Below are 13,440 nucleotides of genomic sequence, written 5' to 3'. Positions count from 1 at the left end.
ACAATACACAAATAAGACTCTAATGAGCACAAACATGAATCAAATGCTTGTGTTGTCTGGTGCTATCCAGCATGATACTGCAGTGCTCATTGTTAGCCTTCCTTCTAAAATTGTCACCTTCAGTTTCTTAATTTAGAAAAGATGATTTTTTTTCCTTATTCTGAAAATCCACCAAGAATTTGCAGTTGTGATTCATTAGCTTCCAGCTGGAGACAGAACTGGAGACTCAAGCAAGTTCTTAAGGTGACTGCTTGACTAAACTGCCCCAAAAATCAGTTACTTTCTGTTTAAAGATATATTGTGATAGATTACATGCAGCTAGTTCATGTGAGCCTTGTTCACTCTTTGTAATGATTTCCTTGGTAGGTAGTTCCCATGATTTCCTGGGGAAGATTCAGAGAGTAAGTCAAGGTTTGGCAGCTTTTCAAAGTTGAGGTGCCAGATGGTATTTTTCTTTCCCAAATTAGAAGTTAAGCATGCTGTTTGAAACTCAGCAAGAGCTGGGAGATACTGCCTTTCACAGAAGCAAGATGCTGCCAATCACCTTTTTGGAGGTACCATCTCTCTGCACAAAGCCATAGTTTCTCAGCCCCTGTTCAGTGTGGAAGGTGGGGGAACCTCTGCCTTTCACAGGTGTCCGTCTAAAGATGTGTTTGTCTCCCAGCTCCTGAGCCATGTGATCCCTGCTGTGCACCCTTAAGAGACTGCCTGTGACCATCCTGGCCAACAAAGCTGAAGGTTGATGATCCCTAGAAAAAGAATTTTGTTGAAGGAACAGAGATGCCTAATCTAAACCTAGTCAAGAGAACTGGTTTAGAGATAGTTGCTTTTGTGTGTGCCCTCTATTTTCATTGTGCCCATGTTGCTATTTTTGACATTGTTTGTTTTTCCTTCAAATTCACTTTTAAATAGTTGACTAAAAGGCCACACCTTCAGCCTACAGTGTGTATCTTTAGGCAGTTGTGTTCACAGTAGGTCCTTCAGGGAAAACAAATTTGTTTCAGGTAGGCAAGTGATTTAGCTGCCAGCACCCATTTTTTGGCACCTGAATGTTGGCAAAGACCATAGTCTACTTCCCTGTTCAGCTGCAGCCTGTCAGCTGAAAGCTGCTGCATTTTAAATTTTTGAATCTCTTTTATTTTTGAATTCTCATTTTTGAATTCTCTTTCACCAGAGGTCACAATCCCTTGTCTGGGAATCACTGAACTTGTGAATATGGGGAAAGGCCCTTTAAGTCTTCTGCTTTGTCAACAGGAACAAGAAATGTTAGAAAAATGGCACCTTTTATAACCTGTTAAGTTAGAGATTGTCTTGTAGTGCTAACTAGTGCCTCCACTCAGTGAAAGGGCAACATAAGACACTAAAAAGAGAGGGGGACTTTCTGAAGCAAGTAAACACAGATCCAGAAAGGTGGTCTGGCTGCTCCTTCAGTCCAAACATGGGTTCAGCACTCCTCAGCCGTTTGCATGAGGTGAGCGTAGCCAAGCTGTGGCTCTTGAGAGGAGTCTGAGTAAGTGAATGCATGGTCCCAGTGACAGAGTCCTCTCATGCAACTAGTAGGATCCCTGCTGTGTTATCTGAGTTCACAGAGGCAGGAAGAGCTTTGGCGCTTTGGAGGACAGCATCACTGAACTGCTTTGGCAGCCGGGCTCTTGTTTTGCAGCAGAGTGGCTCATTGGTTTCTTGGGCATGAACGTGGCATTTCTCATGAATGTGAACGTCGGCAGATTCATATCCGACTAGAGGCTGACAAGTCAGAGGACTGTCATCAGAAGTCCAGAATCTCTTGGCTACTGTCAGCTCATCTCCTACCATATCAGAAAAAAAGTGCAGAAACCTATGTAGAAGCTTTCTCCATCAACCTACCAACTTAACACCTCTTTTAAACAAAAAGGAATGCAAACCAACTTGACATTTTTCAAGATAGCTTGGAGACAACAAATATGTTGCAGGCCTGAAGACAGGTGCATTACCACTAAGAAGGATTTTGTTATGAATGTTCTCATTACAGTGTGTCATGGATAACTAACAGCATAGTTTGTGCCTTGAGGTTCAGCTTTGCTGTTGTTACATTGTTGTCACATGATTTTATGCTAATCTTTTAGATTAAATGGTAAATATAGAAGTCTTTATTCAATTAACAAAGAAGTAGTCATTAAGGGATTGTGATTGAAATAAAATGGTGAGAAATATTATCCTCTTAAATAAGGAATTACTGCATGAGTGGACACAAGAAGTACAGCAAGGGATGGAATAAAACTGGAAAAGAGCAAAAACAGTACTGAGACATGCCTCAGCTCTCTGTTTAGAAGGTAAATGCTCAGAATTTACTTAAGCTTTTTTACCCACTCTGCATGGTACATGTAATGTATATACTAAGTTCTGCATGCAAGTATTCACATTCTGTTCGGTATTTGCTCTCTCATTGGTTTCAATTGTTTTAAAGTTTGCTGCTGGCTATAAATCTCTCACTACAGCTTTTATCTGAAGTAAAATAATGGACTCTTTTCATGTGATTATCTGTCTTCCTTATAGTAAATGTCCAAGCTGAGGGATGTATTTTAGTCCTGGACTTTTGTTTTAACCCATATTCTGATCAGATCTGATGGCAATAGTTATCCTTATTATTATTGTTATTTAAGTGATTTCAATAGACTACTGACAATTACCTGGAATAATATAGCTTGTGTATGACAGTGCCAGCCAGCAAGGAAGAAGGGAACCTGCCTACAGAGCCAAAAGAGCAAACACCCACCACTCTACCTATTAGCTAAAAAATGTCTTCTCTGTCCTTTTAGCAGGTAGGCAGATATGAAGTGTGGTAATTACCTGTCCCTTATCTTATCAATAATTAATACTTTTCACTTCATTATGTTCTTTTCTTTCTGGTTACTATACCTTGTTCATCACCACACTTGCTGTGTGTCTTGTTCTATGCATTTCCACAGCAGTCACATGTTAGTTTTCTTGTACTCTTCTTGGACAGAAAAGCATACAGAAAATTTTGGATTAATTTTTATAATCAGCATATCTCTGCATATATATATTGCTAAATGTTCTGAAAAAAATCAAAAAATCAGGATAATGGTCATTATCATGGGATTGGAGGGGATGGTTTTCTCTGTCTTACTCTGCCAACAGCATGTCAGCTGCAAGTAAAAAAACAGTAAGTTCTTGAAGCAGAAATCTATATTGTTTTGCAGGTGTTTTAGTTATATTGGCATTTTTCTTTTAATAGTCCTATGACATATCAACTAGCTTATACATTGCAGTTGCATACAGTTGCACACGCAGGCATGTGCAATCTTACTGTAAATGCCCAGTGGGACATTTAACTGAGCATTTTATTTGCCTCATCCTCAGAAGTACTGAGGGTCTTTACTTTCATCCTGACTGTGATGGCAGGACCAGGACTGACAGAGCTCAGATTCCCTCTGTCTTTCCATTACAGACAGAAGCTGTTGAGGAACCTCTGTGACCAGTGTAACTTAGCATAGCTTGGCAACAGCTCCGTGCTGCAGTCAGACAGCCTGTTCTGGCTGCAGATGGTACCCTGATTTCTCCCTGCTTAAGCATCCCCTCAGCTCACACCCAGGCTCCTGCTGAAAGTTATTGCCTCCTCGGGTCTACTGGCATGAGTCACAGAATGACTTTCTAGTCCAAAGCAGCCAAACGATGCAGGTTAAGGAAATAGTTTTCATTGAATCAGGTTAGGGAGCAACTAGGTGAGCAGGCAGTGGCAGCTGCAAGGGAACTGATAAGAGGTGAGCAGGTGAGGGGGTTTCATCTGAAGTGAGAAGAGGGTGCCTGAGCACCACATAAGTGATGTCAGAACCCCTGCCAGTCTTCTGATATGGGAAAGGGGAGAGACTTTTTGTGCCCTCCGTTCCTTTTTCCTGAACTAAGTCTATCTGTCACATAGAAGTGTATCAAACTCCATGCTAAAGCTCACTTATTTATTTTTTTAAGGAGTTGAACAGCTGCTACCCCAGTCAGCGAATGGTTTCTCTAATGTTTTAGTCACAGATGAAGTACGGACAGTAGCATAAACTAATTTCTCCCACTAGCTGCCTTTGTCTGAAGTCTGGCTTTTTATACCAGGTTAATTTATTAGATCTGTCTCATTTTCCTTTAGCTGGTTAGTATCTAAGGCCTAGATGTGTTACAGATAGCTCACAAAAACTTCATTTTGAACAGTGATCAGCTCCTATCTCACATGAAAGCTATACATAGGTCTGGTCAGAACTCCAGCAGTAACAGCTTTAGGAAAACAAATTATTATAGGAAGTGATTGATGTACTGACTAAATAGGTTGCAATCTTCCCCTGCAGTAGGTGGTGCTCACTGCTTAAATAAAATTAAATTGTGACAGTGATGGGCATACCAGCTTTTGGTTGAGTCCTAAAACCAAGGATGGACAAACTGTGAGGAAAAAAGATAAAATCCATGAGTGAGAAGAGCCTTGTTTCATAGGGTACATTCTCTCTATCTAACCCTTCCTTTGCAATTTCCTTTTTAAGTACTCTTGCTAAAAAAACTTCACCGCATGCTTTCTTGCTACAGGGACACCTGGTTTGTTTTAGTGTACAGTACACTTTAGGAAGGTCTCAGAATACCAGAAATGTTAAATTTTTATATAAGCAGTGCTATTTTTGGTGAGAAAAATTGATTGGTAACTTATATAAATGCCAATTTCACCTGTTCAGCTGCTATTTGTAGGGTCTCAAGGCAAATTGAAGTCAATGAGAATTAGGCCCAAATGCATTTGAAAACACCTATAACTATCTGTATGTGTTTTAGGCACCAAAATACCTTCAAAAATGTGTTCTTTGGTCCTGCGTCGCTTGTGTGGTGCTGTGGAGATTGTTTGTTCACAGATTCAGCTACCTGCACATGCCTCTTCTCAGCCTCAAAGCTGTGGCAGGGTGCTGCTTGCAGGTGTCTGCAGATGCTGGACTCTGCACCTCACCCTCTCTGCCTTTCCTGTTTCAGCACCTTCTGAGGTCCTGACACCCCTGCTGGCTTTCACCAGCAGCGCAGGGACATTGCAGATAGGGCATGTGTGCAGACTCGAGTGGGGTGATGAGAAGCCTGTTTCCATGCTTCTGTGTTGAACAGAAGCAGTCATAGAAACTAACCCAAGCCCCACATGTTCCTTTGTAATAAAATTTTGGAATTCATACTGGAATATTTGTACCAGGCCACTCTTGAATTTTCAGGAAAGTTTGGACCGAGATCTGAGTTTTATGGCTTATTTCTGTAACGGTTTTGAACTGGATGCCAAATTTGTGAGCTCTGCCCTCTCTGAGTACTTGGATATTATTGCATTAAAAACTAAAAAAAAATTCTCAGTAGTGGAAACCTCTGTTTTGAGACTTTTTTCAAAACAGTTGATCTGGTTACCCAAGCAGAATAAAAAATGTAAATTGCATTAAAAATGTGTGCTAAAATTTTTGTAGTTTGATTTACTATTTGTATATTTGCAGGTCATTATTAATGTTCCATAATAATACTTCACCTGGTAATAATGCATATTAATTCCTTCATATTTCTAAAGCCCTTTGAGAATCTAGAAAAGTGCAAAGTGCTATCAAATGTTTGAAATTCCAGCTGTTTTCCTGCAATAGATTTCGCCTTAAGAATGAGTATTAAAGAAAAAATATAAATTTTTCTAAAGTGGATCTTCACTGACCGCCTGACAAAGTACATCTATTGGCATGCTTTCCATCTCTTTTTTCATGGTGATATATAATTTTAGTTTGATTTAGCTATTACTTCATTACTTTAGGAATAAAAGTTCACCAAGGCTGACACTTGTCTCACAAGGTAAATCTCCACTCCAGTAAAAATGAAGTAAACCTCCCCTTTCCAGTCAGAATATTCTCCTGTAATGTTTTTTCATAAATATTGGTGCAGTGCTTAATAATGTCTTCTCTATAGAAATCATGTCTCTCTTGAGAAATACATTGGTCTAAGAGCCCTAGAGATAAAAAAGTAAAATCCTTAGCTCACTACCTTAAACCTGGCATTTTCTAGATGCAGTGTTCTGCATGGCTTGGTTTTGTTTTGTTTGAAACCATAGTATTTCTATTACTACAGAACCTGTTGAAATGCAGACCGTTAGCATGCTGATGTAAATTCTGAAAAGGAAACTAATTTGTGCGGTTTTCTTAGGCTACAACCAAGATTATTTTTTGTATTAAAAAAAAAAAAAATTACAACCATGTAAAGGTCCATGAGTTAAACTGCAGCCCTTTGTGTAACAAGGAAAAAAGCCACCTGAAAATATGTGTAAAATGTGTTTTGAGCTGCAACAATGAACTCTTTCAAAACAATGCTGTCACTGTTTCAGTACTTTAAAGTGACACTGTGATTTTCAAGTATTAATAAGCATCCAGGGGGAGCTAGGGAGTAGCAATTTTGCTTTTTCTAATGGTATATAAGGAAATATGAATACAGAGAAAAGTAGTATAAATGACTAATTCGTATTTTGGGGATGGGGCTCTTTTTACTAGGAACTTTTGATAAGAAACTGGTCAGCCATTCTGAGAGTGGTGGAAAGCCTGTCAAGGTCACTGCCAAGGACAAGAGAGTCAATTAGTATGCAGATCAGAGCCAAGGAGTTCAAAGGTATTGTTCCAATTCAATCACATTAGCCAGGCCAGTAATGAACAAACGGCACGACCTTAATCAGAGAGCCTGAACCACTCATTGAAGGGAAGTCTGTGTGTCTCTGTGTGTATTTGGGGGGAGCAGGAGGAGGGGTTAGGGTGGCAAAAAGGATGTGGTTTCTTTTGTTGTTGTTGTGGTTTGGCTTGGGCTTTTTTTCTTTTCCTTCTTTTTTTTTTTAAAGGGACAAGCAAGCCCAGTTAGCTTAATTAGCCACCAGTAGTGGAAACTTCTTTCTGGGTCCCTGCGTTCTGAAGTACAAAACTGCTTTTATTTTTGGGTGATAACTGAAACAGCTTCAAATGGACAGGTGGCTTGAATATTTTAATAAAATGCATTCAGTGATATGCTAAAGGGTATGCAGGAGGAGGGAGATAACCTTATGTAAAACACCAAACCAAATTTTGCAATTACAGTTTCTCTCACACTGTTCTAATTTTCTGAAAGTCTGCATGCAAGGAAAATTCTGGGTGATTTTTTTTTCCCTTAGACATAAAGTAAAGTAATCCACACTCTAGTTAATAATGGAAAGAATGTTTATTTAGAAGAAATATTTCTTTAGAATTCTCAGCCTGATAAACATTTCATCATACATAATTATGTTTTAGATATACAAATTGCTAAGTTGTTTCATGCACTCAGCACAATGCACACTGAATGTTTCGGTGTACTCGATTTAGTACAGTCAAAAAGCAGCATTCATATTCACCTTAACAAATGCCCACTTTATTATAAACTTGCAAAATATATCTCTCTGTGATTTTTCATGTGTACATAAGCACATTCAAATACTTCTCCAGAAATGTGTACATAGTGAGGACACAATAATAAAATGACAGGATATATCTGTACTCATTTATATATTATAATGTCTGCATGTTTCTGCAATGTGGTTTTTGAATGCATACTTAGGAGTCCATTGAAATTTCTACATAAATCAGGTCTGCGTTCCCTTTTTTATAAGCTAATGATTGAATTTGGTAGCCAAAAATACTAAAATAACACTTCAAAGGGTAACATTTTTCTGTGTTTGGATATGTAAACATAGTTTTTGCACGTGGAAAGATTGAAAAAAACCTCTGCAAGAAATCAATATTAACTACTGAAAATGTGAATGATGCTTAAAATACATTCATATGGTTTACCTGCAAGTTTTGTGTTCACATGGTTTACTTACAAGTTATTGTTTTGTGTTTATATATACAATAAATTATAACTTTTCCGTATCTCTCTGGGTAAAATTTGCTCAACAGTTCCTTCAATTGGAGCAGATTATCAAAGAAAGCTGAAGGCTTCATTGGGGAGACTGAAGAAATCATTCATTTCTCTGTAAATGAATCGTGATAGGCAACTAAGATTTTAGGAATCAAGGGGCACTTGTTTTTTTTTTTTCCTTTCATTCTCTTCCTCTCCTTTGCTGGGGAGGTACTTCATCATATCTCACTAAAACGGAAGATGCATAACAGAAATGAAACTATTCTAGGCTATGAAGCACCCTAGGGGTTCATGAATGTTGGGGGAGGAACACTGATTATACAATGCAATAACATATTGAGACACTATTTCAGTTTTACACTTGGTATCAAGTAAATACAGGATATCTCACCCATGAAGGGTGATTATCTTTCATGAAGGGAGGAAATGAGTTATTAAGGTCTTTCTCAGGAGCAAAACAAGGATAAGAATCTTTATTAATGTAAGAAACATTTTTTTCCCTCTGCAGTAATATACTTCCTTTTTAGCAAAGATATGGATTTTTTTTTGTCTTTAAATTGTCTATATCTCAGAATGGAACACATATCAGTTTTAGCTGACACCACTGCAGTGCTTGAGAATATTGTTATAAAACATGTGCTCATTTTTTATCTAGATCACAATTAATAACATTTTTAAGCATGCAATGTCTATCTCGTCCCATAAAAACACTTGTAAAGTATTTGACATTTTATTTGAGGATATTAAAAGATTGTTTAAAAATAAACATACACCAGCAGAGCAGAATTTTCACACGATTATTCAGATAGTCAATAGGTCCTCTTTGATCATATTATTATGATGCTTCTGCTGGATTTCAGTCTAAGACAGGCATATTTTTTGCTCTCTCTCTCTCTGTCTCTGTCTCTCTCCCCCCCCCTTTTGCCCCCCCACCAAACAAGGTCATAGATTTTTTTAAATGAGGACTAGAAGTTCCAAGTACAAGATTAAGTAAGTTCTAACAGTGTTATAAAAGTAAGTGCTTTTTTCTACAATAAAAGGTGTTTAAAAGGTTCGCTACAGCTTTAAACAGAATTACAATTTACTTCTTTCAAGTGTCCAGGCCATAAATTCTTCTCAATTCCCTCTCTCTCTCCTTGTCGGAATTAATGAGATCAGATTTGATCAGGGCAGTGATGTGTTCAGAGCCAAATCACACAACAGCGCGCGTGCGGTAATGGAATTTGCATCTAATGCATACATAAATCAAACATCTTTCTGGACATTTTCATATGCATAATGTCATTTCATCCAGTTCTCTCTGTGCAGAGGGGGAGATTTTTCTCTCTGAGAGAATGACTTTCTTTAATGCTTTCATTTTATTTTCGCTGACTACAATCCCCGTGAATGCGCTCGGTCGGAGAATCTTTCGGGGCGCGGTTGACAGTTCCTTTTCCAAGAGGGGTCCTTCACATTTATCATGCCTCTTCCTCGGGGGCTTTGTTATGCAAATGTGGCTGAAATTGATAATTCCAAAGTGCTTCATTTCGGTTCCTTGGCGGTTGGAGATGGTAGATAAAAAGAAACTGACAAGACACACTGATTGCCCTCAATGCTTGTAACTCTCTTGCTAACAAGGCTCGATATTGTTAAAAATTCCTATTGTTATCAGGGTGGCAGTTCCATTATGCAGGCCTTGCAAATTTCTCATTTGAATATTAACCCTTTAATCACCCAGCTCTGCTCCCCTCCCCCAGCCCCAAACCAGTTGCCCTCGGGTGGGTCAGAATGCAAACCAGGAAATTATTGCCTTATTATTAGTGAAAACTATGTATGTGTGTGTTTTGTTCTGTTTTGGTTTTTGTTGTTTCTTTTTTTTTGTTGTTCCCTAAACTACATGTATTAATCTTTTTTTTCAATGAGAATTTTTTACTGTAAAAAAAAAAAAGAGGCTTTAACAAAACACATCTAGCAGAGACAGAACAGGATTGTTTAAAGTTAGGTTTGGGAGAATATTTACATCGAAATATCTGTTCGCAGAAGTCAAATTCAGTAGCTCCTGGAGACTGGAGAAGTTTCATTATTTTTAACTTGTATGTACTTGCACTTTATGTTCTAACTTAGGTAGGCCTCAGGGAGGGGATAGCGTGTCTTTATATACCAGAGATACATGAGATTTTTAGCTGCCGGTCCTACTGGCTGCACCATCCCTATCTCAGGCTCATCAGCAACTAACTTCCAGCCTACAGACAGGTGGCTGAAATAAAGGAGTAGAGAAAAAGGCAACTTGAGAACCACAAGGATTTCTTGAGCTGTGGTTTTTTTAACCTTGAAGGACACATGTCTATAACTTCCACTGTTAAGCACTTATTATTATTGACAGATGTCACTTACTTACTTACAAAATACTGTTAAGAAATGGAAGGGAAAGGCCTGATTCAGGGACTTGAAGCTGCAGCCCCTATGATTCACAAGAGTTTTGCTGGTATCTTCAGTGACCACTGCATCAGGCCCTAGAATGACAAAAGATCAGGAAATGGCAAGTTCAAGCTAAGGATTAAGTCACACAGCAAAAGAGCATGACTGATTGCTAACTGATTTACTCATTGATTAATGAAGTTGTGAGGTCTGGAATTTCAAATATCCCTCTAATATTTCCCTATGCATGTGTGTCCATATAAGGTGAATTGTTTCCCACCAAGTGGATGCCTTCAGGCTCACATTACGATTATAGGTTAATTTTAGTTTGTCATTCTTTTGGGGATACCTGACACAGTTCCAGTTAAAGTAAATCTTGGTGTGACAAAGGTAAGTACTGCAGATGCTGGATGGAAGTGGAGAAAGGAAGAATTGGCACTGTAAAATGAAGCATAGTTCACTGCTAGCACCAGGCAGTTGCAACAATATAGTATTTCTCTACAATTACAAAGAAGATGCATCTCAACCAGTTCAAGTCAAAGGAATGTCAAAGTTTTCCACTTTCTTATCTCTGAAGTCTTGCAGATACGTGTCTGCCAAATTACAGTAAATAAAAAAGATGCTTGCACAACAGTAACTGAAGATTTCTCTCCCCTACTCTATAAAAAAAAAAGAAAAGAAAACCCTCTCATGTTATTGTAGGAACTCTTGGGAAGCTCATGCTTCTTTCTTTCATTTATAGGTGTGATGGCAGATTAAATCCATGACAGGAAACAGTGATAATGCCCACTGTAGAGCTGTGTGAGTTACAACAGCTAAATTTCCCATGCCGGTGCTTTTTCTTTCAATTATCTGAAAACACCCTGTTAATTTTTAATGTGTTCATACCCTCATTCTGTTACCAAAACTGCTACCTTTCCCCCCCCTTCCTACTTCAGAAATAGATTTCACTAAACCTGGCTGCTGTAAACTCGTTATATGATTCTATCATTTATTCTGTCCATTAGAGTAACCAGTGTTAGTGCTTTTCCCCCTACTTGAGTCTGTCAAGTGCTGTTATTTATGCTCAATGGTATTAATATCTCTGGTTGTATTATGGTTGTGCACTCAAAATCTCTAATACAATCTAAGCTTGGCAATAGTGACTGCATCAGCTATCAATAATCAAAAAGTCTCATGCAAGTTGTAGGTATTAATAAGAGTCAATATTACATAAATATAATTAACATCTTCTGCTCGCCATAAAGAATAATCAGTAGTACTGATGGCTTTAAAAAGATGCTCCTTTTCAGAATCAGAGAGCGTGCCCATATTATGAACAAGAGAATTAAAGATTTGACAGTATGATTCTGAATGTTTCTTTTTTTCGGTTACCCTTGGCAATGACTCTGCTGTAACCCGGCTATATAATATTATCTGCTGTCTTTAGGTGGAAGAGGGCTTAAAAGTTGGTTTTTTCTTTCCCTGCTCTATTTCAGTGGGTTAATTTCACTAACAAAAGGATTTTCTGTTTTTCTGCAACAAGAAAAACCTCTTAGGTAATTTGTGACCATAGAATCAGAGCAATACAGCTAAACTAATATATATGCAATGGTTTCATTATGCATAAGAGCAGGCACTCTTTACTTTGCAGCCCAAAACACACAAAGCACCCATTAGAATGAAGAGGCCTGTGATGTCTCTTCATGTGCAGAGTGTAAAGGTACATGAATGTCCTTGCTTGTTGGCATTTAATTTACCAGTTGCCTCTGTAGTGGAGCCTTGGCAGATTCAGCTTGAATCTGAAAGACAGGCTGTCATACTGAGAGTCTGCTGCCTACTGCTGAAATTGAGAGGCTTGGCAGATATGCAAACAGTAACTGGGTTTGAGTTGTTTTGATTACAAGTTAAACAGAAAGTCATTGGCAGGGCCAATATAAATCTGCTGAGGTTTTTTGGCAAAATCTGTGGAGGTATTTCTATAGATTCTGCAGAATTCTGTAGTACCTTGATTTCACATCAAAGAATGTCCACCTCTGAACCCGTTCTGCGGATAAATGTGTCAGAAACGTGAGTGAACATGTTTAAGTCGCTGAGAGCTTCCAGATTCAGAAATAGAGAGCACATTAACAACATGCTGTACTGCACCACCTTTGTACAGTTGTTAAATTCTGAAACCAAATGTTTAACTGAAGTTCAGGTGGATTTTTGGAGAAGTAAAGTAACGTAAGTTATAAACAGCTGGAACAGGAAGGCAAAATAGATTTTAATGAAAGTTTCAGGTGAACAAATGAAAACAAAAAAAAGGATTGGACCATGTCCTGAACTCAGCTATGTTGGTTGAAATGCTGAGATATTTCACCAACACGTTTTTTATGACATTAATCAAAATTTTCTGAAGCTGCTTTCTGCATGGCATGCAGTGCTTTAACAGTGGTTCGACTTGGTATAATTCAGTCTGCAATTGGCGTTTTTCCCCCCTTTTTCAATAACTTAGCCTGAAACACCATATTTGACTAAACATCTAGACCTGATAAAATCCAAATGCTCATCCCAAATTTATTTCCTTACGGAGTTCATTTGTCTCCCTACCTAATCTGCAATGCTGAGTTGATAAAAGTAACACAAACTGACATTGTATAAGTGAAAAAAGGAGGCTGTAAACTTTAATTATATGCACTTTTACAGTGCAACCTCTGCTCAATTCTAACTTAGTGTTTTGAACACTAACACATCCTTTACTAAAATTGCCTTGCAATTTTAAGGCAAAACCACATTAATTTTGGAGGGAGGGAAAAGAGTACATATAATTGTCGCTCCTATTGTTTCTGTCTGACTGGCTGTAGACAGATTTCTGCAAGGCTGGCTAGCAACAATACATTGATTTACAGAGGCAAGAATATCTCCACAATTCAAAGGGCTAAGACACCTTTATTTGAAAACTGAGAATCTGCAAAATGTGGCAAAGTTCTTGGAAAGGACCCAAATGTATGGAATCTTTTTCTCATCTTTTTTTTTTTTTCCCTTCTCTACTTGTATCAGCTACTTTGCCTATTACAGCTTTCTAGGCAGGAAAAAAATTCTACCTTTGAATTTGCCCAAATTATTACATACCTTATGCTACATTTTACAAGAACCTAATTTGGACAAATTGATCAGAGTATGAACACTACTATCTAA

At 38.1% G+C, this 13,440-nt stretch overlaps 1 long non-coding RNA gene across 3 annotated transcripts in view; it reads left to right on the top strand.

The window, feature by feature from the left end:
• Positions 1 to 2,242: 2,242 nt before the first annotated feature.
• The window catches only part of LOC125328122, an 89,384-nt gene continuing 78,186 nt past the window's right edge, over positions 2,243 to 13,440 (top strand). For all 3 annotated transcript variants that reach the window (XR_007204544.1, XR_007204543.1, XR_007204541.1), the window contains exons 1-2: positions 2,243 to 2,312; positions 6,516 to 6,630. This is a non-coding gene — a long non-coding RNA (uncharacterized LOC125328122). The remainder of the gene's footprint in view (positions 2,313 to 6,515; positions 6,631 to 13,440) is intronic.

Source organism: Corvus hawaiiensis, chromosome 6 (genome assembly GCF_020740725.1).
Source record: "Corvus hawaiiensis isolate bCorHaw1 chromosome 6, bCorHaw1.pri.cur, whole genome shotgun sequence".
Taxonomy (NCBI): Eukaryota; Metazoa; Chordata; class Aves; order Passeriformes; family Corvidae; genus Corvus; species Corvus hawaiiensis.
This window is presented reverse-complemented; position numbering and strand designations above follow the sequence as displayed.